Below are 25,864 nucleotides of genomic sequence, written 5' to 3'. Positions count from 1 at the left end.
GGGGGCGAGAGGGGATGAAGGGGGCCCTGGAGGGGAGGTGGATGTCAGGGAACTGCCATCGGAAGGAAGGGAAGTGAAAGGGCTCACACAGGTTGGGAGAGACTCAGCAGCTGAAGAGGGAACCAGTAGGGGGAGAGGAGCTGAGCTGAGGGAAAGGGAGCTGGAGGGATGGCTCAGAGACACTTCCAGCGAAAACAGTGGGGAGGTTTCAGGACCTCCTGTAGGGACACCCACTCCTCGCCGGAAACTGTCACGCAGAGAGTCCAGAAGACGTGTTTCCGTTAAGGAGCTTTTATGTTGGAAGCGATTCCGAAAGCAACCACTGTCGGAATCTGCCAGCGACTGACGGAGCCATGTTTAAGGGGCTCCGTTACAGACAGAGGTTTGCAAACTTGACCAAACTCTGAGGGACTAGGATTTTACACACAAGCAGCTCATCGTCCCATCACAATGTGCAACCTTCCTAACACAGTTTGCTAAGCAGGACAGAGGTGGTAATCCACATGAAAACCTTTATTCATTAAAAGTACTATATTAGTGCTTAATAATGATCAAAGCCCATTTTGGCATTGTTATGTGGTCAATATAAGACCATATATATCACACACATTTTATTGACCCAACTATCCCAATACAGTGGTAACTCCAGTTAAGTACTTAATTCATTCCGGAGGTCCGTTCTTAACCTGAAACTGTTCTTAACCTGAAGAACCACTTTAGCTAATGGGGCCTCCTGCTGCCGCTGCACCGCCAGAGCCCAATTTCTGTTCTTTTCCTGAAGCAAAGTTCTTAACCTGAAGCACTATTTCTTTGTTAACGGAGTGTGTAACCTGAAGCGCATGTAACCTGAAGCGTATGTAACCCGAGGTACCACTGTAGTATGTAACAGGCAGTCAAATATGCATGAATTAATATGCACCAATTAATAGGAGCATCAATCCCCAAACTAGGCAACAGGCTTGCAACTAGGTCTTTGCATTAATTAGTATCTGCTAATAAGTGGTTATGAGGTTGCTATTTCTCTTGGGGGAAGTGGCAACTTTAAACTACTGTTTGCATTTCTCTCTCTCTCCCTCACTAGAGCATGAAACTGTAATTAAGGACCTCACACCACCAAGGATTAAGTACGCAGCTGTTCGGCCAAGTTCTCTCTTCCAGTTTTACCATACCGATGGCAGTGCAATATAATCAGGGAGTGTGGTAACAGAGGAGTGCTATGGCAGCTGGGATCCATAAGGAACTCCTGCCCAGAGCTCTACTGGTCCCATGAGTGGCACATAAAAGAGTTTTGCTCACGATGTGCTCCCTTTATGGCAGCATGACCACTGAACATCTCAGAGGGCTATTGGCTGCTAAAAGGCTCACATTCCTTCCAATGGACAAGCTGGCAAGGATTAATTTAACCCACCTCTTGGCAGCTCTGGATTTCCATTCAGTGGCCATCCTCAGCCAGTGAAGACTGGCTTCAAGAATTCTACAGAGAGGCAGCTGGAAAGTTTGTTATAAAGCTGTTCAGGAATCCAGGATGCTTGCAGTTTGGCTGCAAGCTGATCTGAGACTCAAGGAAGGAGACTTTGACTCCTCACGTCAGATGTTTCAAATCCCAGTTTCCCTATGAGGAAACATAACAACGTTGGGGGGGCAGTTTAGGGGGAAGCTGAGTGGGGGGCATGGTAGAGGTTTGTGAGATTATGCATGGTGTAGAGAAAGTGAATAGGTAGCTTTTCTCCCTCCCTCAAAATACAAGAACTTAAGGACAACCAGTGGAGCTGAATGCTGGAAGAGTCAGGACTGATGAAGAGAAAATGCTTTCTCACGTGGTATACAGTTAAACTATGGAACTCACTCTCACAGGAATCATTGGTGGCCACCAACTTGGATTGCTTTTGAAAAGGATTAGACAAATTCATGAAGGATAAGATTATAGATAATTACTGACTGACCACAATGACTATGTTCTAACTCCACTTTCAGAGGTAGTAGACCTCTGAAGATCAGTGGTTCCTTGAGTTCTAGAGAGAAGAAAAGTGTTATTTCCACATTCTCCACACTATGCATAATTTTATGAACTTCTGTCATGTCCACCTTACTCAACTTGTTCTGAACTAAAAAGCTCCAAATGTTCCAAGCTTTCCTTATAAGGGGTTCGCTCGGTAGACAGTGTGGATGCCTCAGATTGGCTGAGGACTTATAGGACTTTGGCCTTCTGCCCTTGCTTGGTCAACTGAACAGTGCCAATGGGAGAGCCAAGACCAGAGTCTTGGAGGGCCTGATGAGCCCTACAGTAGGTGTACTGAAGAACAGCATGATTGGTTTGGAAAGGACATATTGTCCCAGAAGCACAGACAGAACTGCAAGACCAAGGTTGAAAGTCTGCCTCAGCCGAGCTTTAGGCTGATGACTGTTATTCCTGGTTTAAATAGGAGGGCCATGGATGCACATCAAAGGAAGCAATGCCTCTGGTGAGTTCCATTTGTATCCACATTTACAGATCATTATAACTTGGCATAGTTCCATAGGAGTCAAACAGCCAAACTTTCAGCCTCTATAAATCAGCCAAACTACTCTGATTTATACCAGCTGAGGTCCACAGCATAGGTCATCTGCACTAAGAGGTGATTAGCCAACTGCTGACCCACCAGCTCTGTGCCTTTTGGCTCTGATTCCTTTCCTTGTTCGTTTTTTTCCCCTATTTGCACAGCAGCCATTAAATGACTAATTGTAGTGAACTTCTAACCACAGTGCCTCCTTGTGAATTGTGGATAGACAGCTGAAGAAGTGATGGGGGTGTGGAAATACTGCAAGCATTTCATTCTGGATCCATGTGGGCCCCATGGGTGAAAAAACTGGGACACCATTCCCCGCTTTTGCATGTTCTATCATATGCCTAAAAATCATCACAGGTCCTATTATAGTATCACAGAGCTAAAACAGAGAGAGAGAGTTACATGCAAACTACATTGCCACATTTACACATGGGTGGAAGTGAGGAAGGGAAGAGAACATTGGGATGTAGGAAGCTGTCTTATACAGTGTCAGGCCATTGGTCCCTCTAGCTCTTATTGTCTGCACTGACATGCAGCAGATCTCAAGAGTTTCAGATAGGACATTCCCAGTCCTACCTGGAGGTGTCAGGGATTGATTCACTTGGCCAGTGAACTTCAGCCCTGGAGAAATTACATGTTCTCCTTTAAAATAGTTCTGCAATACAAGATCAATGGCATTACATGGAGGAGGGATACAATTCAATAGTAAGAGATTAGATCCAAGGTCTAATCTCTAGCTATTTCAGTTAGAGGTGAAAGAAAGCCTCTGCCTGAGATCCTGGATGGCTACTGCCTATCAAAGTAGACAACACTGGAGTAGTCGGCAAATAGTGTGACTCGGTGAAAGGCAGGGCCAGTCCAAGACAATTTGATGCTTGAGGTTGAGGAGAAGGTGGCAGTCCTGTTGACAGACAAAAGCCACTTGGATTGGCAGTTGAACCTTGTTTTGACCCTGATGGGCTGGTTTTTAACTGACCAGATTTTGTCAGTTATGGTTAAGCTTTTAAGGATGTGAGAATTTAACAGCACGATCCTAACCATGGCTACATGGAAGTCCTATTGAATTCTATGGGCTCACTCAGGAGTAGAGGAGAAATTCAATTTTGTTTGCATTTTAATAGGAAACTACCAAATTCACACTTGTCGAACCAATTCATGAACTAGAATGGAGCCATCCTTCAAATTCACATTTCTCTGAATTTTGTGATGCAGTTCTACAACCAAACAATATGTACATAGATGCCTATATTAGGGGGGGGGGATATGCATAGAAATGCATGTATTAGTGAAAATAACATGTAAAAATGGATTATATTAGGGGAATTGATTTGTACAAATGTGTATATTAGTCAAATCTCCATACAAAAAAATGGGTTTATTAGAAGAAATTTGCAATAAAATGTTCATGAATTTTCATGAGGATTTTATCATGAACTGAATTTAAGACTGGAAAGAAATGAGAAATGAAGACAAATGATATTGAGAGATGAATCCATTCCTGCTTCCAGATAAGCAGGGTTAGGATTGCAGCCTTGGTCTATATTATTCTGAAATTGACAGATTTGTCCAGGTAAGGAGTGTTAAGGTGTGTTAGGTCTGTAGCATTGCTCTGTGTTTTCCAGTGAGCCGGATTGTGTTTTGTGTACACACATTTGCACATGTGTGAGAGTGAGAGAGACAAAGCAAGATGTTTTAAAATATAATTCTCAGGATTTGATAAGTGAGAAAATGGAGTAACAAATATAGGCATACATACAAATAATTTTAAAAACTACTTGTATTCCTTAAGATGTATTTACATATTTTGCCCACAGTGCATTATGATATAGGTATTACAACTTTGCACAAATGATGGCAGTTCCCTCCTGACCCCTCCATTTTTTAAAAATTGTATCCTTCAAACAAAATCTTGAAATATTTATTGGGGTAGCCATATGGAGGAAACAGATTATGAGGGAGGATGAAGCTGTTCCTTTTAAAAGAGAGAATACAGGGAAACCACATTAAGAAGCACTTCACATTCTTCCTCCCCTTCCCCCCGCCTCCAACCCATCCCAATCTCCAACCCACAAGGGACAACTTCCTTTGATCATCTCAGATCCATATTGACATGTCCCAGGCCAACCTCCCCTCTCTAATCTTTCAGTGCTCTGCTTGTGGAGCACATAGCACTACATACATTCATTACTGTTCAGAACAAGGGATTGCACAGACCCTACTTGGAGACCACAAGTAGACTGGAGTTATTGGTTAGAGATCATTTACATGCCTCCTTGACTGCTTTGCCTTCCTCTAGAGGGGGCTCTGATTTGCCAGGAGAATTGAGTTGGAACTTCTCCATTGTTCTCTCCTTCCTTACACATGGCTGGGCTGAAGGGAGTAGAAGTAAGTGAAATGGTTTCACATATAGCTGTTTGGTGTGGGGGTTGTAATTCTTTTTTCTCTCTCAATCTGACCTTCTCTTCTTCTTCTTCTTCTTCTTCTTCTTCTTCCCCCTCCCCTTCTCATCTCCCATGTCAGGTGAAAGAACTTCTGGAAGAGACAGAGTGGCCCAGAGCACATGTCACGAGTCAAAACACAAAAGCCCTTAAAAGAAGTGAGTGAGGGGTACCGTTCTGCCATGGGAGATGGGCAAAATATATCCCTTGGCAAAATCACAGACACTTGTAAAGTCATGCAACTCCACAGCAGGGTGTTTATCTCTTCCCTGCTGCAAGGTGTCAGGGAATCGGTCTGCGTCAAGTGGGGAATGGCATTGTTTGCTTCCAAATCAAGGAAGTTAAAAAGCAATGTGCAAGGCGTGTAATGGCTTTGCCATCACTACAAGTGTGTGTTTGTAAGAGTTGTTCAAGAGCAGAGCCGGAAAGTCATGTCTCAATAGATGTCAACCGTTTTGACACTTCCAAAGGACAATTCAAGTTTCTGTTAACAGGGCTTTGACTGTGTTTCCAGAGAGACTGTCTTGCTCTGCTTGCCTTGAAAAGAGAACAGTCGTGGGTAAGTTGGAGCTGAATGCTTTTGTCCCCATACCTCAGCACTGTGATGCTCTAAAGATTTTGTCGTCTACTAGTAATAATGATGATAATAATAATAGTAATAATAATAATAATAATAGGATTAATATATCTTCCTTTCCCTTGAGGACCTGAGGACATAAGTCAAACAGCTTACTTCAGGCCACAGAGGAAGGAATGTCTAAATATTTGCACCTGGATCCAGAGCCCCATGTGTACTCCCCTGTGCATGAATAGCTCCTGCAGGAATGAGCTACCCCATTCAGTGACTGGAGCAATTGTGTGCATGTTAAGGGATGTGTGAGAAGAGCTGTGCCCCCTCTCCACTGGTGTGAGGCTGCAGAATATCATATCCCAAGGGACAGCTCTCATGCACAATGCAGGGCGGTAATAGTGCTGAGTCCTTGCTTCTCACACAGTTCAGTATTGCAATCTTCTTCTTCTCTCTTCTCCAATCTCTGCAATTGAGGAAAGGTCACAGGGCCAGATTCTAATAAACCTCAGCACAAATTAAATCTTGAATTAGGTCCTTCGGTGTTGCATTATTGTATTATATTATTTTTTTAATTGCTACCCCTCCCTTTAGGCAAGCTCTTACAAGGGATCTTGAAATAAAAATGCTAAAACCAGGAGAGACAGACTGCAGCTTAGTGCCAGTGTGGGAAACCTGTAGTGTTCCGGGTATTGTTGGACTCCAACTCCCATGATTCTCAGCTAGGATGACCAATAGCAAGGCATGATGAGAGCTGTAGTCCAAAAAAACATCCAGAGAGCTACCTTTAGCTTAGTGGTAGAGCATCTGCTTTGCATGCAGAAGGTCCTGGGTTTAGTCCCCAGCATCTCCAGGTAGACTAGGAAAGACTCCCTGTCTGAAACCCTGTAGAACCACTGCCATCCAACGTACACAGTTCTGAACTAGATGGACCAGTGGTCTGACTTGATAAAATGCAGCTTCCTGTGGAATAATTAATGTGTAACAAAAACAGAACCAGACACATACAGATGCAATTTAACAAGTAAAAGCAAGGAGAATAAAAAGGCATAAGAGAGTCTGCTTCTTCCATATGAACCTACACAGGTTCTGAGATCTTCAGGGGAGATCCTTTTCTCAGTCCACATTCACAGGCATGCCTGGTGGTGACAAGGGAGAGGGCCTTCTCAGTGGCTGCTCCCTGGGTTTGGAACTCGCTTCTTAGAGAAGCTCTATTGGCTCCCTCCTTGTTGCCTTTCTGCCAGCAGGTGGAGACATTTTTATTCCAGCAGAGTTTGGGGAATTGACTTCTTGTAAGGAAAGGGCTCATAATGCTGTGCTGTATTATTAATATTATTATTATTATTATTATTATTATTATTAGGAGCCCTGGTGGTAGTAGTAGTATCTGCAGTTCAGTAGTTCCTTTTTACATTATTTTAATTCCATATACAGTCTACTTTTTAACGACAACCTCTGATAGGTTTTGAGCTATATTTGTTTTATCAGTATTTAATTTTTATGAGCCACCTTGTTTGGGGGGAAAGGCAGGATGTAAATCATCCTCATCCTCACAAGAGAAAGGGCTGTATCAGAAATCTGGCCTTATGAACCATGGCTCATAGTTAGATCTGGCATATTTATGCTGCAAATGTGTCAACTGAGGCATCCTGTAAGATTGTCACTGTGCTTGTTTTCTAACTCATGAAAATGGGCAGACAGATGGCTTAAAATGAAAGTCCATTAAGGCCAACCAAGGGGTATGTAACAACTAGGCACCATTCCAAAAACTAGCCTTGGTGGCTTGGCATTTGGTGACACACACCAGAGTCACATTGTTTGCATTCCTACCATTCTAACTTATCAACACGTCTCATCAACATCCTCCAAAAGCCCAACAGTTTACAACTGATTTGGCTGGTGCACTGAATAACAAACTCTCAAAGTATCTGTGGCTGATCCTTCATAATGACATGAGTCCTGTTCAGAGAACTGGTTGAGTAACTGAATTTGTGGAGTTGAGTGCAATTCCCCACACCACAGGTCCACCTACACAAAACCCCTTAACTGTAATTGATCTCTGATTTGCATCATATGTCCTGCATGCAGAACTTTGTCCTTTTTCGCTACAGCCAGTCATGGAATACTGGAGTCCTAGCACTGCCTTTTTATCTGCAATTCTTAAAACTGGTTTGGTGCTAGATATTTGACTTTTTCATATATATTTACATGGCATCTCCTCTAGTCCCTACAGAGACTAAACCCTCTATTTTTATTTTTATTTTTAAGGGGAATTCAGAGTGCTGACCTTTAAAGCCCTAAACTGCTTCAATCCTGTATACCTAAATTAGTGTCTTCACTACCCAGCCCAGACACTGAGATCTAATTCTGAGGTCTTTCTGGCAGTTCCCTCATGGTGAGAAGTGAGGTTACAGGGAACCAGGGAGAGGGCCTTCTCAGTAGCCGCACCCGCCCTGTGGAATGTCATTCCATCAGAGGTCAAGGAAATAAAAAACTATTTTACTTTTAGAAGACATCTGAAGGCAGCCCTGTATAGGGAAGTTTTTAATGTGTGATGTTTTACTGTGGTTTTATAAATTGTTGGAAGCTGCCCAGAGTGGCTGGGGCAACCCATTAAGATGGGCAACATATTAATTATTGTTGTTGTTGTTGTTGTCATGGCTGTAGTTAGGGTCATCGCTCAGCAGCAGGGCATCTGCTTGCATGCAGAAAGACTCAGGTTCAATCACCAGAATCTCCAAGTAGGGTTGTGGAAGAACACTGCTTGAAACCCTGGAGAACTGCTTCTAGTCATTGCTGACAATACTTTGCTAGACAGACCAATGGCTCAGTATAAGGCAGCTCCCTATGTTCCAAGGTAAACTAGATAGTTAACCATGCTGGAAATGGTGTTGGTTAACCAGTAGGGGGAGACTTCAGACAGTTCAGGATGCATAAGCTGAAGTTACATCAAATGGATTTATCCTGTTTAAAATAAAACACTGCTTACATTATTAGCTAGTTGTTAAAAGTTGAAAGGTATTCTTAAACAATGTTGTGGTGTGGTAGCTCATTACTCTGCATTCACTGTTCTTGCTGCAGCTCCCCAGCATTCTTCAACAGTCATCCCAATGATGGGCTATTATGCTCCTCTTTGCAGTATGGGTTGTGGTCAGCTGACCTATAAAAATGCAAGGGACTTACAGAAGCATCATGTTGCATGAGGCCAGTGGGCAGGCAGGACTGATAAAAAGGGCTATGAAAGCTTTCTAGGGCTAGGAAAAAGTTCAGTTGCCGGTTGTGGGATATGACTTGAAACCCCAATCAGGTGATACAGCAGGGATGGAGACCGTGTGGCCCTCCAGATGTTGTTGCACTTACAAGTCACATCAGACCCATCCATTATGTGAAACAGTCAGGGAGGGTGGGAGTTGTATTCCAGCAACACCTGGAGAGGCACGCCTTCCCCATACAACCATGCAGCCTCAAATGTATGTTGGTACAAGTGTGAGAGATAATGTGGTGGTGAAAACTTGTCTTGCTGTTCTTTTTTAAAGGTAAAGGGACTCCTGACCATTAGGTCCAGTCGTGACTGACTCTGGGGTTGCGGCGCTCATCTCACTTTATTGGCCTAGGGAGCTGGCGTTTGTCCTCAGACAGCTTCCGGGTTATGTGTCCAGCATGATTAAGCCACTTCTGGTGAACCAGAGCAGTGCACGGAAATGCCGTTTACCTTCCTGCCGGAGCGGTACCTATTTATCTACTTGCACTTCGATGTGCTTTTGAACTGCTAGGTTGGCAGGAGCAGGGACCAAGCGACGGAGCTCACCCTGTCGCAGGGATTCGAACTGCCGACCTTCTGATCGGCAAGTCCTAGGCTCTGTGGTTTAACCCACAGTGCCACCCACGTCCATCCATCAATTAATGAGAAAAGGAATGCATCCAAAAGTTATCAATGGGGAGAAAAAAGTGGAGATGTTCTCACAGATGGGATGCAGAGTTTTGTTGTGCTTACCTTCTGACCGAGGTGACCATAAAGTGTTTGTGAAGGGTCTTTTCCTTCACTCTGCAAAGCATCTCTCTGGTGATCTGAACTCTAGTGCCTTGCAGGGTATCTCCCTTTTCAGAAAACACAATGCTATCCTTGGCTCGGCTTTTCTCTAAGCACAGGAAGCTGGGGAGACTGTCTACTGTGCACCTGACAGCAGTTTGTCATTTTCCTTGATAGTCTCCCATGCCTCAGAAGCAAAGCTCATATCCATCAGGAGCTGTGCATTGAGTATTGTGGGCCCAATTTCAGCTGATGTCAGATCAGCAGCCCCTCCCTGTTGAACTTCCAGAATCTACTAATACCATTTTTTTCATTATTCCAGAAGGAATTTTAACTTAATTCTGATTTTATAGTTGACCTGTATTTGCATTTTACTGACCTTCACAAACAGCACATAGAGATCAATGTGATTAAGTGTTATATACATTGCCAAAATAAAGAAATAAAGAAATTTTGAAAACTTAAAAAAAAACTTTTAAAAGAAATCAATGTGGGAATCTTTTTTATTTTATGTTTTAAGAAGTGTAATAGGAAGGACTTTTCTTCATACAAAATCAGCAAACCCATCTTAATCTTAGGCAATGGATAAGTAGTCTTCCGGACTTCCTGTGCTTTGGTTAAAGTTCAAGGGAAGATCAGATCAGATCAGGAAATTTCATCCCTTGTTGAAAATACATACATACCAACTCCACTTTTCCTGTTCCTGATCATCCCATGTTCAATTAGGAAGGTTTGGGTGGCGGAGCTATTTACCTGTGTTTGCTTCATAAAACAAGGTTCCTAACCATGCAGAGGCTTCTACTTGCATTCCTGAAATCGTAGAAATTACCCCATTCAATGAAGGAAGGTAGGAAGGCACCATATATATGGCTTGATACCTCCTTTTCAGGCACGACATATGAAGAGGGCTACAGTCTCCTTATAAGGCAGATCTCAATGCAATGGTCAAAAAGGTTTCACTCTGTTCAGTGGAAATCTTCCAGGTATTTTCACATACACACAAATTCACTGATGTTACAGGATTTCTAGACAAGCTGTATTGAGCATTCATCCCTGATTTCTTCACACAAAGTTTGTGAGGAGGATAGACAATATCAGCTATTTTTATGAGTGATTCCCTTCCGATTTGTTTGCAGAATGGTTGTATAACATTGCGATAAACCAGGTGTAGGGAACCTTTGGCCCTTCAGAAATTGCTGAACTACAACTCCCATCATCCCTGGACATTGGCCATGCTTGCCAGGGCTGATGGGGAGCTGTAATTCAGTGACATATGGCAAGCCAGAGGTTCCCTACACCTGTGGGGAACGGGCTAAAAGTGTTGGATGAGCTGTAAGATTGAGGTGAGGAAAATGTGGTCTGCCATATGCTGTTGGACTACAACTCCCATCAGTCCCAGCCAGTATTGTCAATGGACAGGGATGATGGGAGTTGTAGTCCAGCCACACCTGGAGGGCCATGTTTTTGCCATCCCTGCTCTATGCTCTTAGTTCAAGTGGGCTGATAGCCAGACCTTTCAGATATGACATATAAATTTATATGGAATGTTCCTTGAGGATAGGAGCCTTGCAAAACACTGTGTTTAATAGATACAATACTAGCTTATCTCAACGGGATTCTTAGAGGATCAATTAACTTTGACATCTTATTCAACATGTGAAACTGTTTCTTATCTCTCATTAACATGGCTTCATTTGTGACTAGCAAGTCTTCCAGCTTTGGCCAAGAACCCAGATATTAGCAGTCTTCCATCATTGTTGCCTCAAAGGATAATGCAAATTATACTTTTCCTAGTGAGTTGCTTCAGGTAGCAAGAGAGATACGGGAACAAGTTTGCACAACATTTTATTTAATTTAAATTTTGGAAGATTGACTCGCACCAGCCGGAGCCAGGAGAAAAGAGTTTAATGAGTGTTGTTTAACTAATTGCCAATTATCTTTGAGCAGAGTGGTAATTTCCAGCAGCTGTTCATAAAGCAAGGTTATAGTCAATTTATACTTTGGTGTTGCCAAATTGGGTAGGTAGCAACATGTGGGAGCAGATTGGCTCCATCTTTATAGTTTTTTAAAAAAGATCTATATATCATTCCTCAAGAAGGAGGTGAGTGGGGGATGGGAGAGGAAACTTGGCACTGTGTTTTTCCATTTATTTGGAGTTACTGAGTGCAGGGCACATCCCAAAGACATTTTGGTTTTATTGAATCACCTTAGATGTTAATGCCTGATTCTATTTATGTTTACTTAGAGATAAGTCTGATCGCAGGGGTGGGCAGATTTCATGTTTTGGTGTGTTGTTTTGGGGTTTTTTACTAGAACCATGGGATCCAACAGCCAGACCCTGAAGCCAAACACTGTTCAAGAGTAACAGATTGGAATGAAGTTCATGGTCCTCCTCCCACACTCCTTGCCTCAAGTGCTTTTAATTTCAGCAGTATAATTTAAGCTCTGGATGTGCTGTACCTTTAAAATGCATTTGAAACATAGCCTTTATCTCAAAGTGTTGTGGGCGCTGTAGTTTGCCCAGCAACTCTTAACAAACTACAGAATTCATTAGGGGAAATATTGTGCTTCAAATATGCTTTAAAAGTATAGTGTTTGCACAGCTATAGTTGCTGCTACTGTTTGACCATTTAGCATCAGAAATACTTGCTAATCTATGGCAAATCATTCTGAAATCTACCGATCAAGTAACTAGCTGTGGGCTACAGCTAGGTAGGTCATAACGGCACTATCTTACTGTGAAGAAAGCCCCATTCCATTCAATGGGGCTTACTCCAGTGTAAAGTGTCTACAGAATTGCTGTGTAAGGGCTGCTACAGACTGGGGGATTTTTGCATATATTTTCTGCAACATATCATTGATGCAATGATAGTGCATGAGTGATGGATTTATACTGGACTGTCCACGCATTATTAGCTGTTCTGAGATGCTTCTCTGATATTACTGCCTTATTGCCATCTCAAGGAGAGCTATTGAACTATGGCACAGTGAAAGCAGGACACAAAGAAAAACCTGGAACATTTGTTGGTATAAAAGGTGACAGGATTGCAGCAGGACATGCCCCGAAGTGGTATGTTTACTGCAAAACTTTTGCAGCCACAAATTTTTTTGAATGCAGGATTGTGTATAACTACCCCAATACCATCACGAGTGCAAAATATTCCTGAATGCATCGTAAAAGGGCCCTAAATCACTCAATAGCAGAATCTCCTGGAAAATCCTTGAAAGCCACATTGCAGGAGCTGAAGTCCTGAAGTGGTTTCCTTATTCAAAGTCCCCCACAAAAAAACTTTATTTTTGAAAGGAATGGCAAACACTGGCTATATGCTTCCTTCACTCACCCACCCCTTCCCTCTTTCAGAAACCCTGACACATTTTCATGCCGTGGGGTGTACCCGTCTAACTTAGGCAAGCCTTAACAGCTCACGTTTCACTGTTTTGTCTGTTAGCATTATAGACCACGTTTCTCCGCGGCTTGTAGTAGGGGGTTTTAAAAGAAAAGGCCTCAAATATGAGTTTATATACAGTGCCAGATTTTGTTAAGCACATGAGAGGATTCCCATGCCAATTTATAACTAAGTGTCCCTCCTGGCTGTGTCTGTTAGTCTCCCTGGAACAGCCAAACCTACAGATCACTGTAAACGTTAATCTTCTTATACTTTCAGGTATCAGGTTCCCTTTGATGTTACCAAACATGTTGACTCCTATCTTGGTTGAATGTGCAATCCAGACATAGTTAGCATTAATAATGTTTTGTCTACATCGTTCTCACTGAGTGACTAACAATATAGATTTGCTTCCAAAACCACAGTTCTCTGGTATTTTCATAAAGTCGTCTCTAGAGCATAAAGTCGTCTCTAGAGTTTGTTTCCTATCTTCTGCTTTTGTTGAGGTGCATAGATACATCACACTTTACTGGGGAGGGGATCATTTATGTCTTTTACGGGGCAATCCAATCTGTGTCTACTGAGAAGTAAATATAGGATTTAGGGATGGATGAATCTGTCAATCTTAGCTTCTCTGTGTTTCCCCTCCCCCCCCCCCCCCCGTCACAGATTCAGTTCTACACATTCCCGCAGCAATTTAGTGCAAATTTCTCCCATCATGTGGTTTCATATGTAGTTTTGATTAATATACATATTTTTGCAAATGATTGGGGCTCAGTGCTCCCTTAAGTTTGATACGTAAACTTGCTCTCAGGTAAACACTTAGGAGCGAACATCCACTCCCATCCATAAACTTCTCTGGGAAAAGAAGAAAATTCTTTATTCTCAATTACTTGATCATTCATGAGAACTGCTAATTAACAAGCAAATGTAAATAGTGATAAATTATGCTCAATTTTGATGTTTTCCATTTAGCAGAGTATTAAGTTGCAAGTGATATAGTGCACACTTTAAGATCTCGTTAATTTTGATGCCATAATGGATGAGAATTCCTAGAGGAGTTTTTTAAGGCCAGAAATATGAATGGTATTAGCTCAACAGTTATATGATTAAGCAGTAAGACCTGCTGAGGCAGGCAGTACTTGGGCATGATTGACGACTGTAATTGATTGACGTGCAGAGGTAAAGCCAAGGGCACCAATTTACTGGCTGGGTCAATCATCTCATGGCTGTGGCCAGTTTGGGAAGGCTTATTGCTCCACTGATATAGTGAGTGTTATTAGAAGCTTTTAATGTGTTTTTAATGCTAAAGTGGTAAATTTTAACTAGGGTGAATCTTAAATAGGTCAGTGTGAGATTGTCGGGATTGGAAAATATTCTGATACTTTGGTAATAAAAGATCCGATTATTTTTTTTGTTGGGCCTCTTCTGTGGTGGCACCCCAATTCTGGAACACCCTCCCTTAGGCAGTTTGACAGGCACCAACTTTACTATTTTTCAGCACCAGCTCAAAACATATCTCTCTGTCCAGGAATCTAAAATAGATTTTACTGTCTCTGCCTGCTTTATAATTTCGTAGCTATGTTGCTTCTCAGTTATCTTACTATGAAGAATGTGTGGTGTTGATGTGATGTTTTATTACATTGCGTTTTGTTGTTGTTGCACACCTCCCTGGAATCTGTGAGGATGAACTTGAGATTGTCCTGAATCTTATTTAAGAATGATATCCTCTTTATTCAAATAAGCAACTACTAAAACCAGACAGCATCTTAAAAAGCAGAGACATCACCTTGCCAACAAAGGTCCGTATAGTTAAAGCTATGGTTTTCCCAGTAGTGATGTATGGAAGTGAGAGCTGGACCATAAAGAAGGCTGATCGCCGAAGAATTGATGCTTTTGAATTATGGTGCTGGAGGAGACTCTTGAGAGTCCCATGGACTGCAAGAAGATCAAACCTATCCTTTCTTAAGGAAATCAGCCCTGAGTGCTCACTGGAAGGACATATCATGAAGCTGAGGTTCCAATACTTTGGCCACCTCATGAGAAGAGAAGACTCCCTGGAAAAGACCCTGATGTTGGGAAAGATTGATGGCACAAGGAGAAGGGGATGACAGAGGATGAGATGGTTGGACAGTGTTCTCAAAGCTACCAGCATGAGTTTGACCAAACTGCAGGAAGCAGTGGAAGACAGGAGTGCCTGGCGTGCTCTGGTCCATGGGGTCACAAAGAGTCAGACACGACTAAACGACTAAACAACAACAACCATGATGGCTGTATATACTGCCTCCAGTGTTTGAGAGTATTTGCCTTTGAAGACCATTTCCTGAGGATCACAAGTGGAAATATTGCTGTTGCACTGATGTCCTTTTTTGTGGGCATCTGTTTGGCCACCATGCATACAGGATACTGGATTGGATGGGTCACTGGTCTAATTTAGCAATGGAGAGAAAATGAAAAGAGTGCGTGGGAAAGTGGCTAAAAGTGCAAATAACATACAAAATGTGTGGAAATATAAGGAAAACTGCTTGCAAAAATATGTTTATTAGAGGTGTATATTAAAATAAATGTGCACTAAATTGTTGCTAGATTCTTGTGGGTGTACAGTTCCTATTTTTTTAAAAAAAAATGCAAATTTGTGCAGAATTATGCTGGCTGAACTCAAGACTGGAAAAACTGAGAATCAGAGAGAACTGAAATTTTCAATTTTACCCCTCCCTGTTCGTTCTTATGCCAGTTTCATTTTCAAGCTGTCCCCCTTCCTCATTCACAGCACAGGAAGAAGAAAGATCTATATTCTAATTATACGGCTCCAAGGGAGGACACACTTAAAGGAGGTCAAGGTCGAGAGGCTTGTTGGCATCAGAAGCCTAACACCCTGCTACTGAAGCATCGCTTCACACTCTCCCACTGATGTATCTTATTGCAGCTCCCTGCCCTCCTCATTGTGCAAGATAACAAGGAAACTAAGAGGAGGCAGAGACAATAATAGTATGAAATATTGATGGACTCTTACATGAAACAGTCCATAGATCCAGCTGAGGCTCTTGTTCTTCCTGAATTGAAATCTACCAAACGGACCTCATTCCAAGGTAAAAATAATCATTTTTCTTTTAAAAAAAATCTACAGGGGCAGGTGTTTGTTGCATACCTTCCCCACACTTTCTTTTCTTTAACAAAGTTCTGATCATCACCATATAAAAACCTATATTAATGTAAGAAGTTGTGTGATGTGTCTTAAAAGAGGAAGGGCAAGGTGTTGCAACCAACTAAGTTCTGCTTGGAGTAAACCCATTGAAATGAAGAGATACAAGTTAGTTCATATCCATAAATTTCAATGGGTCTACTCAGAGTAGAACCCCCACCGGATACAGCTGAATGTGCCCTGAAACCTCATTTATCAAAGTCATGAGGGGGAAACCTAAAATTGAGGGTTCCGTCTCATATTTTAGCGAGGGTGAAGAACCAACATCAACAAGAGAGCCAGAATAGTGATATGGTGGTTAGAGTTGTGGACTAGAACTTGTGAGACCAGGGTTCAAATCCCTTTGGACCAGACACTTCCTCACAGCCTAACCTACATCACAGGATTGTTGTGAGGACAAAAATGAGAAGGAGACATATTTATGCCACCTAGAGCTCCTCGGAGGAAAGATAATAATGTGATAGATGAATAAATGCATCCATTAAGAAAAGTCCTAGAAGACCTGCTCCCTGCCTTGGAGGCCTTTTTCCACCTTCCCTGGGAGGACAGGGCCCTGTCTGACTCCAGCCACCCAAAGCTGAGGCTGCTGAAGAGGCCAGAGACCATCCTGGCTGTCTTTTAGTGCAGACCCAGGTCATTGAGCCTGAGCTTCCACAGCTGCCAACCACCATGAACCCCCATTGGCAGGATTGGCAGCAACAATAGCAGATATGCTCTATGCTTATGATAATGTTTATTTTCTTGTTGATTATGCTGTTATAAAAGTGCACTTTATATTTGACTTCCTCTAGTCATGTTTTCTTTTGAAATGTTTAAGAAGAGAAGAGTTTGGATTTGATATCCCGCTTTATCACTACCTGAAGGAGTCTCAAAGCGGCTAACATTCTCCTTTCCCTTCCTCTCCCACAACAAACACTCTGTGAGGTGAGTGGGGCTGAGAGACTTCAAAGAAGTGTGACTGGCCCAAGGTCACCCAGCAGCTGCATGTGGAGGAGCGGAGACGCGAACCCCGTTCCCCAGATTAGGAGACTACCGCTCTTAACCACTACACCACACTGGCTCTCTTAAGGTATTGCTTTAGCCAACTTTGCTGCATTAAATGTGCATTCTGTAGTTGACCTCCTTCGTAATGTTCTGTTTTGAGATCTTGAAGGTAATGTTTTTCTTTTATGTTAATTATTTTGCTTTGAATATATACTTTATAGCTGACTTTCTTTATTCTTTGTTCTTCATTCTTCATTGTTTCATTTGATCTTTTAATATATTGTAAACTGATTAGAATTTTTTTTCTTTAAAACATAAAGTGGTATTGAAATGAAATGAATAATAATAATTGTTCCACCCACTTTTGATATTGCTTCTTTCTCCACCTTCCACTGGCATGTGGCCCCTGGAAGGTTGCTTATGAAGAAATGTGGCCCTTTGTCTGAAACAGACACTCTACCCATTGTGTAGACCAGTGATGTCCAAACTTTTTCCAAAGAGGGCCAGATTTGATGAAGTGAAGGTCCGTGAGGGCCGACCAAAGGACCGACCAAAGTTGTTAGCCTTTTTTTAGGATTGAAGTTGTTGAGGGTTTTTTAGGATTTTACCCCAGAAAATGAACTGCCACAGGGGCCAGATTAAACTGACCAGCGGGCTGGATTAGACCCCCGAAATGGACTTTGGACATGCCTGGTGTAGACAATACTGAACAGATAGGCCAATGGTCTGACTAAGTAGACAACTTCCCATGCTCCTGTGTCTGAATAACACAACATTCTTCTGCAGGAAATGTGTTGAAGGGGATGGAAGTGTTTAAGGGAAACAGTTGAACCTGTGACAAAGGCAAATGGGAAAAATATATGAAATCTGTCTTCTCATTCATTCTCTTCTCTTCCCTCACCCCCCACCCCACCACCTTCTTCTTCTTTTGAATTGGATTGAAACCGCTATCATGAAGAACATGTCTGATTGGATTGAGATGTCCCCATCACGGGAAGCAGGCAAGGCCTGATGCCCCAATAACAGAAGCTGCACAAGCAATTTAACATGTGGCTTCAATCCAATTCCCTGAGCGATTCCCCCTCTTTGTGTGTGACAACAAGACAAAGTGTTGCATGTGTAGAATCGCAGGAGGGAATAAGGAGACGCACCGGTCTGAGCAGCTGGAACAACTCGTCTGTAGCTTAGTAGCAGATCATTGGGCTTGGAGTCTGCAGAACCAAATCTAATCCCACCATTTTCCCTCCCATTTAAGAATTCTGTATTTATTGCTTGGTGTTTCCGTTTGGCTAGAGAGGGGTGTTAAATGGCGTTCTGCCAAGTTTTCAGAACATGGAGAGTATTAAAGGGAATCTGTGTTATCCTTAAGCAATGGGAAGGGCCATAGCTCAGTGGCAGTGCATCAGCTTTGCATTCTGAAGGGTCCAGGTTCAATCCCCAGCATCTCTAGGTAGGGCTTGGAATGCCCCCGTCTGAAACCCTGTGGAGCCACTGCTAGTCAGTGTAGACTGCTAATGTCATCAGATGTGGGCAGGTAAAAAGATGACTGGGCTAAAAAAGGGACTTCTTGAAGTACCAACAACTGGTAGCACTTCAAAGCACAGTGCAGAGCTCTCTGTGAGGGGAGCCCTGCTTTGAAGTCCCAGCAATCAACTGGTTTCAGGGGCTTCAAAATGTCTCATTGTCTGAGGTTATTGTGCCCCACCCACCAGTCAAATTTATCCACAGAGGAGTAAGGGAGATAAGGATCTGACTCAATAGCCAGAATCAGTACCCACATTCATGTTGTAGTCAATCCTGATCTAGGTGAATATAGAAACATAGGAAGGTGTTTTACATTGAATCAGACCATTGGTCCATCTAGCTCAGGGTTGTCTACATCAGAGGTTCTCAACCTGTGGATCCCCAAATGTTGTTGGACTACAACTCCCATCATCCCTGAGCTCTGGCCTTGCTAGCTAGGGGTGATGGGAGTCATAGTTCAACAACATCTGGGGACCCACAGGTTGAGAAAGGCTGGTCTACATTAAGAAGCAGTGGCTCTCCACTGGCCATTGCCCATATCGGCTGGGGCTGAAGTGATCTGTAGTCCAGCAACATCTGGAGGGCACCAAAATGTCTACCCCTGATGTACACCAGTGAGCAAATCTGCTGCAGAGCATTCTATAATGGTATGCCAGAGGTGATAAAGAAGAGGAGCAGAATGATAGAATGATGCATCCATCATGGGACTTTGGAGGGGAGTGCAAAAGACTTGCAACTTGGGTTCTGGTTGACCCAGCCCCTGCCAAAGCCAAGAAGGAATGCAAGTGGGACCAAGGCCACATCTACACCATACCATTAAAGCACATGGCTTCCCCCAAATAATTCTGGGAACTTTGGTTTAATAAGGGTGCTGGCAACTGTAGCTCTGTGCGGATTAAGCTAAAGTTCATGGGATATTTGAGGAGAAGACATATTTTAATGTATGGTGTAGATGTGACCCAAGTCTCCTTACAAGTCAAGACCAGGAAGCAAGTCTGTCATGGAAGCTTTTGCAGAGGCCAAAGTGTATCATCTTACCTGTTGTAACCTACTGGGAAAAAGACAGAGGCTACATTGAGTTCTTTCCCTTCCTTCCTTTGGCCAGAGTCTTTCCTACAGCTCATTCCATTGGTTGGTCAGTTGCTTTGGAGGACAAGGTCAATGGTGGCTATTAGTCATGGATCAGAGGTGGTATACCACTGAATGCCAGATGCTGGGGGCAAAAAGCAGAAGCTCCTGAATTTGCAGGAGGGTGGCATGCTGTGGCTATAAGGTCCTGCTTGCAGGCTTGGCTACTGTGAGAACAGGATGCTGGACTAGATGTGTCTTTGAGCTGATCCAGCAGGGCTCTTCTTGTGCTCATACGTTCATATTCATGTTCTCCTTAGGGCTTTTGATAGGCATCTGATTGCCTATTGTGGAAAACAGAATAGGTCCCAGGACATGGTTTGAAAGCACATGAGGCCACTACCTTCCTAGTGCTGATCAAGTCTGAGTCTGATCAGTGCCAGGGTGGGTGCATCTCTAGGAACCACTTGTATGCAGTCTTGGGTTTTATGATGGAAGAAAGATAGAATACAAATACAAGAAAAGAACTAAGCAAGTACATTAGCTAGGCCTTTTATCTGATCCAGCAGGGTTCTTACAGTACATGAGCTGAATCTGCTGCCTTTTAGGTCAAAATTCAAGAGATGCTGCAGGTGCAAGTCTTGACATGTGCCGAAAGCAAGTGTGTGGAAGGCCGGAGGAAGCTTTTCCATCGGTGCATTCAAAAGCCCTGAGAAACACCTGTAGCCTCTTTCCATCCTTATCCGCTGCTCAGCTAGCTGAGCTGAAGAAACTCTCTGATCATCTATTAATCTCTTTTGTTGCTCAGAAGGCACCGCAAAGGCTTCAGCCGTGGAAGCTGTCTAATGATTCTCTTAAGATCAAAAGGCAGGTGTCATAAAGGTTATTAATATTTTCCAAGTAAAATAGTGTTTGCTTTTTAAAGCCCCTGCCAAAGCTCTCCTGAAATGTGTTTGCCATTAAAAAGAGGGGGGAAAGAGTACTGGATGCCTTCAGCCAATATCTAGGTAGACAATTTCCAGACCAATTTGTGATGCATGATTAACAGATCAGAGAGGGATTTTTTTTTCTTCAGAAAAAAAGAGTGTTATCTGTGAAATGTTCCAGAGTGCCTACTTCACCACTTGAGCATCCCTGTTTATAATAGGCAACAAATGTTGCATTTACACAACAGCCTTATGGAGCAAAAGGTCGCCATGTTCAAGTGCAAAACTATCTGAAAATGGCTCTGGTTGCCTGACAAAAAAAAATGTGCTTTTTTCCCCTAATTAAACTGTTTGGCTCCCTATTGCAGATCCCAATACAAAATAAAGAAATGCCCTGAACATGAAGCAATAGTTTTCAACTGCTTCACTCTGGAGGAACCCTTTATGCATTGCTTTGTTGTCTGCAAAACTGCTGTTGACTGTCCATTGCCCTGTGTGTTGCATAATCTAGATCAGGGCTGCAGAAGCTGTAGCTTCCCATTCTTGTTGAACTCCAGCTTCCATCAGCCTCAGCCAGAATGGCCAGCTAGAATGATGGAAGTTGTATTCCAACAAACCCTACAAGGTTACAAGTTACCCATCCCAACTCTAGGTGGTGACCAAATAGTTATAATAGACTTGGCTAAATACTGCATACAAATTAAGTGTGTGCTCCAGAATACTCTACAACAGGGGTAACCGTAATGGTCCCTCCATGTATTAGAATTCAACTTCCATCAGTCTGCATGGTCAGTGGTCAGGGTTGGTGGGAGCTGGAATTCAAGAGTATCTGGAAAGTCCATTTATGAGTTATCTCTACAATGTGCAGCAGTAGTTTCTGGGACATGTTCTAAAAGAGCATTTTTCCAGTCCATATGGAGTGCCTGGTCCAAGCTATCACTCTGTGCAATTAAACTATGCCCTTAAAATGCACTTTGGAAGGTCAGTAATGTCCTTCAGCCATGTGCAGCCCTCTTGCCAAGGAAACTCTGTTGAGCAGGTTAGAAACCATTCCGCTATAAAGTATTAAGAATGTATTGTTTGTGAAATGGGTTCATCGGGATGTCCTTTCATATAAGCAAACATTGTCCCTTGAAAGCTAGAAGCATCATCTCTTTTAAAATGAAACCTGGGGTTCCCTAAGCAAGCTTTCATTAGAATCATGTGTGCCTTTGCGAATCACCATAGAGCTTCTAAGAGTCTAGTGGTCATACCAGGATCCAGAAGAATACAGAAAGGCATCAGAGCCCAAAAGATCACTGCTACATAAGCCAGGTCCCAGTCTAAACATGAGGTCTTTTGATAGTGTCTTCTGTCTAGGAGGATGTTATGTACTGAGTTGAATAGGATCCAAACTGTAGCAGTCTGATTGGTCCTAGAACAATAGGATCCAAAAGGCAGCAGTCTGATTGGTCCTAGAACAATAGGATTCAGAATGCAGCAGTCTGATTGGTCCTAGAACAATGCAGCAGTATGATTGGTTGGCAGGAACCACCCAATCCTGCTCCAGATAGAAGTGAATCCACAACCTGATTGGCTTACAGTAGAATTCCAGAATTAGCCAATCATGTGCAGCCCATTGTGTAAATAATGTATATAAAGCAGATACTGTGAGGGGACATTTATTCATTCCTCCTCACCACTATGAGCTGAATAAAGAGCATGAAATCACTTTGCGACTCTGAGTATATTTCACTGGCGACGAAGGTGGGATCCCGCTGAGCTGACTGCCACACACAGCACCGCAGCACCGCCAACTGCCGCACCGCTGCCTCGCACCGTGTATCCAGGCTTCAGCTCCGGGGCACAAGGAACTCAGAATGGCAGCCAACAGCAGCTTCTCGCCATTCAACCCAGCATCTGGAGACTGGGAAGCGTACGCCTCCCGTTTCACCTTCCTCCTAGAAGCCAAAGGGGTCACCGACGAAGAAGACGCCAAGAAGAGGGCGATATTCTTCAGCGTCTGCGGAGAGGAGACGTTTGAAATCGCCCGGGCTCTCCTTGCGCCTGAAGACGTCGCTACTGTTCCATACAAAACAATAATGGAACAGCTGAAGGGGCACTTTTCGCCGCAGCCCTCAGTGGTGGCTCGTCGAAATGCCTTCTACGCAAAGCGGCAAGCCCCTGGGGAAACCATAACTGGGTTTGTGACCTCTCTCCGCCAAGCCGCCCGGTTCTGCAACTTCTCAGAGCTGGAGAACATGCTTCGTGACCGCCTCGTCGGTGGCCTGAAGGATGAGAAGCTGCAACGGCGCCTCTACGCTAAGAAGGACCTAACGTTCCAGGTCGCTCTGGAGGAGGCCCTGGCAACAGAAGCTGCCGAGAGGTCGACCCAAGAGGCACGGCCGAGCCTGCCATCCCAACCGAGGGTCCACCATGAAGACCTCACCGACGACTCAGGATCCGACAGGGAGGAGGTGCACCGAGTACAGCAGCGCACTCAAGCAGCGCACAGACCACAGCTGCCTCGACGAGAAGGAGGGAACTGCGCAAGCTGCGGGGAGAGTCACGAGAGGAGGACCTGCCGTTTCCGCAACGCAGAGTGCAGGCAGTGCAGAAAATCGGGACACATCGCCCGGGTGTGTCGGGCTCGGCCCACCCGACACCAGGCATCAGATGACCAATCCAAGAGCCCCAGGTCCCGGGGCCCAACGCACCAAGGCAACTCGACGGAGCTCACGGACTTCCAGGTATACCAGTTGCCCCACCCCAACGTAGAGAAAATTTATGTAGAGGTACAGATAGAGGGGGCCCCATGCCGCATGGAGCTTGACACGGGTTCAACTCTATCCATAATCTCGGCAAGGACCTTAAGGAAACTGTGTCCCACTGGGGGTCCCAAACTCAGGCCGGCCCCATTCACCCTCCGGGACTTCCAGAAACGTAAGGTCCCCACAATGGGGGTGGGGACCTTCAGGGTGCAATACCGAGGGCGGACGCGGCAACTGGACTTGCTTGTGGTCAAGGGCCCCTACATTAGCTTACTGGGATTGGCATGGTTTGGACCACTGGGGCTAGCTGTCACCGGGGTGAACCACACTAGCTTACAAGTGGACGTGGACGCCATATGCAAGGAATTTCCAGGGGTTTTCGATGGGAAATTGGGACAGTATACGGGCCCCCCCATTGCGCTACAGCTTGACCCCGCAGTACGACCGGTCAGGCTCAAGGCCCGCCGGGTCCCGTTCGCCTTGAAACCCCGTATAGACGAGGAATTGGACCGACTCGTAGAGCAAGGAGTGCTGGAGCCGGTGCCTAATGCTCCCTGGGAAACCCCAATCGTCACACCCGTCAAGCCTAATGGTTCGGTCCGCATCTGCGCAGACTACAAATGTACCATAAACAAGGCCCTCACGGCCCACGCATACCCAGTGCCAGTGGTCAGCCATGTCCTTGCCACCCTGGCTGGGTCGAAAATTTTTGGCAAGCTGGACTTGGCCCAAGCATATCAACAGCTGCCAGTAGATGAGGCCACAGCAGAGGCACAGACGATTGTGACGCACAGAGGAGCGTTCAGGGTAAAGCGGCTGCAATTCGGTGTCAGCGTGGCACCAGGCATATTCCAGAATATAATGGACTCTCTCCTTAAAGGGATTCCTGGCGTCACCCCCTTCTTCGATGATGTGTTGATTGCCGGCCCCACACCAGAGGAGTTTGAGGACCGCCTCCGCACCGTTCTGCACCGTTTCCAGACGGCGGGTCTCAAGGTGAAGCGGGAAAAATGTCTACTAGGAGTGCCTCAGGTGGACTTTCTGGGATTTATGGTGGACGCAGAAGGGGTCCACCCGACTGGGGACAAGGTACGGGCCATTTGTGATGCCCCAGCGCCCAAGAGCAAGACTGAACTTCAGGCCTTCTTGGGACTATTGAACTTTTACCATTCCTTCCTTCCCCACAAGGCGGCGGTAGCGGAGCCCCTACACAGACTCCTGGACAAGCGGGCCCCTTGGGTGTGGGGCCAGCGCCAGGAGGCCGCATTCCAGGCAGTCAAGGACTTGCTTGTCTCAAACTCGGTCTTGGCACACTTCGACGAGAGGCTGCCGGTGGTGCTAGCATGCGACGCCTCACCCTATGGCATTGGAGCTGTCCTGGGGCACCAACTCCCGGATGGAAGAGAGGTACCGGTGGCGTACTTTTCCCAGACACTCAACACAACCGAGCGGAACTACTCGCAAATCGACAAGGAGGGTCTGGCAATCGTAAAGGGAGTAAAAAAATTCCATGATTTCTTGTACGGGCGGCCCTTCACCGTGGTGACTGACCACAAGCCGTTGCTTGGCTTGTTTGCCCCCGAAAAGCAGACCCCCCAAGTGCTGTCTCCTCGCGTCCTCAGGTGGTCAATTTTCCTTGCCAGCTACCAGTATGCACTGATTCACCGACCTGGGAAGGCGATGGGCCATGCGGACGCCCTCAGCAGGCTACCACTACCGGAAACAGGCCCTGACCCAGCACCTGCACAAGAGGTTATGAGCCTAGAGCTGCTTCCCGACCGCCCCATTCAGGCACAAGAAGTTGCACACCATTCCAAGAAAGATAGGGTCATCTCCCGGGTCCTGGACTGGGTGTGGAGGGGATGGCCCAGCAGCAGCCCCGGGCCAGAATTCGCCGGCTACACAACCCGCAAACATGAACTGTCGGCCCACAAGGGGTGCCTGTTATGGGGAAGCAGAGTCGTTGTTCCCCAGCCCCTCTGCAAAAGGGTCCTCACAGCCCTACACGAGACACATCCAGGGGTAGTAAGAATGAAGGCCCTTGCCAGGAGTTATGTGTGGTGGCCGGGGATCGATGGAGAGATAGAGGCCTGGGTCAAACACTGCCAGGCCTGCCAAGAATCCCGCCCAGATCCCCCAAGGGCCCCAGTCCAGTCCTGGGAGTCCGCCCGAGCACCATGGTCACGCCTGCATGTGGATTTCGCTGGCCCCTTTCAGGGGAAAACATTCTTCATAGTGGTGGACTCCTACACCAAATGGCTGGAAGTCGCACTGGTACCATCCACTTCCACGTCCGCAGCCATCCGGGTACTACGCAGGCTGTTTGCAACCCACGGGCTCCCTGACACTCTCGTCTCAGACAACGGGACTGCATTTACGTCAGGAGAATTCCAAACCTTCACAGCGCAGAACGCCATCCGCCACATCCGTTCGGCGCCGTTC

General features: G+C 44.9%; 1 long non-coding RNA gene across 2 annotated transcripts in view; it reads left to right on the top strand.

The window, feature by feature from the left end:
• The first annotated feature begins 5,206 nt into the window (after positions 1–5,206).
• LOC308483053 overlaps positions 5,207–25,864 on the top strand; it is a 29,990-nt gene continuing 9,332 nt past the window's right edge. Inside the window, exons 1-2 of one of the 2 annotated variants that reach the window (XR_013989565.1) lie at positions 5,207–5,543; positions 15,739–16,057. This is a non-coding gene — a long non-coding RNA (uncharacterized lncRNA). Of the gene's footprint in view, positions 5,544–15,738; positions 16,058–16,990; positions 17,240–25,864 lie in introns of those variants that run through there. The other variant, XR_013989566.1, reaches the window with a different exon arrangement.

This window comes from Podarcis pityusensis (assembly GCF_964106645.2).
Source record: "Podarcis pityusensis genome assembly, chromosome: 8".
Classification (NCBI taxonomy): Eukaryota; Metazoa; Chordata; class Lepidosauria; order Squamata; family Lacertidae; genus Podarcis; species Podarcis pityusensis.
This window is presented reverse-complemented; position numbering and strand designations above follow the sequence as displayed.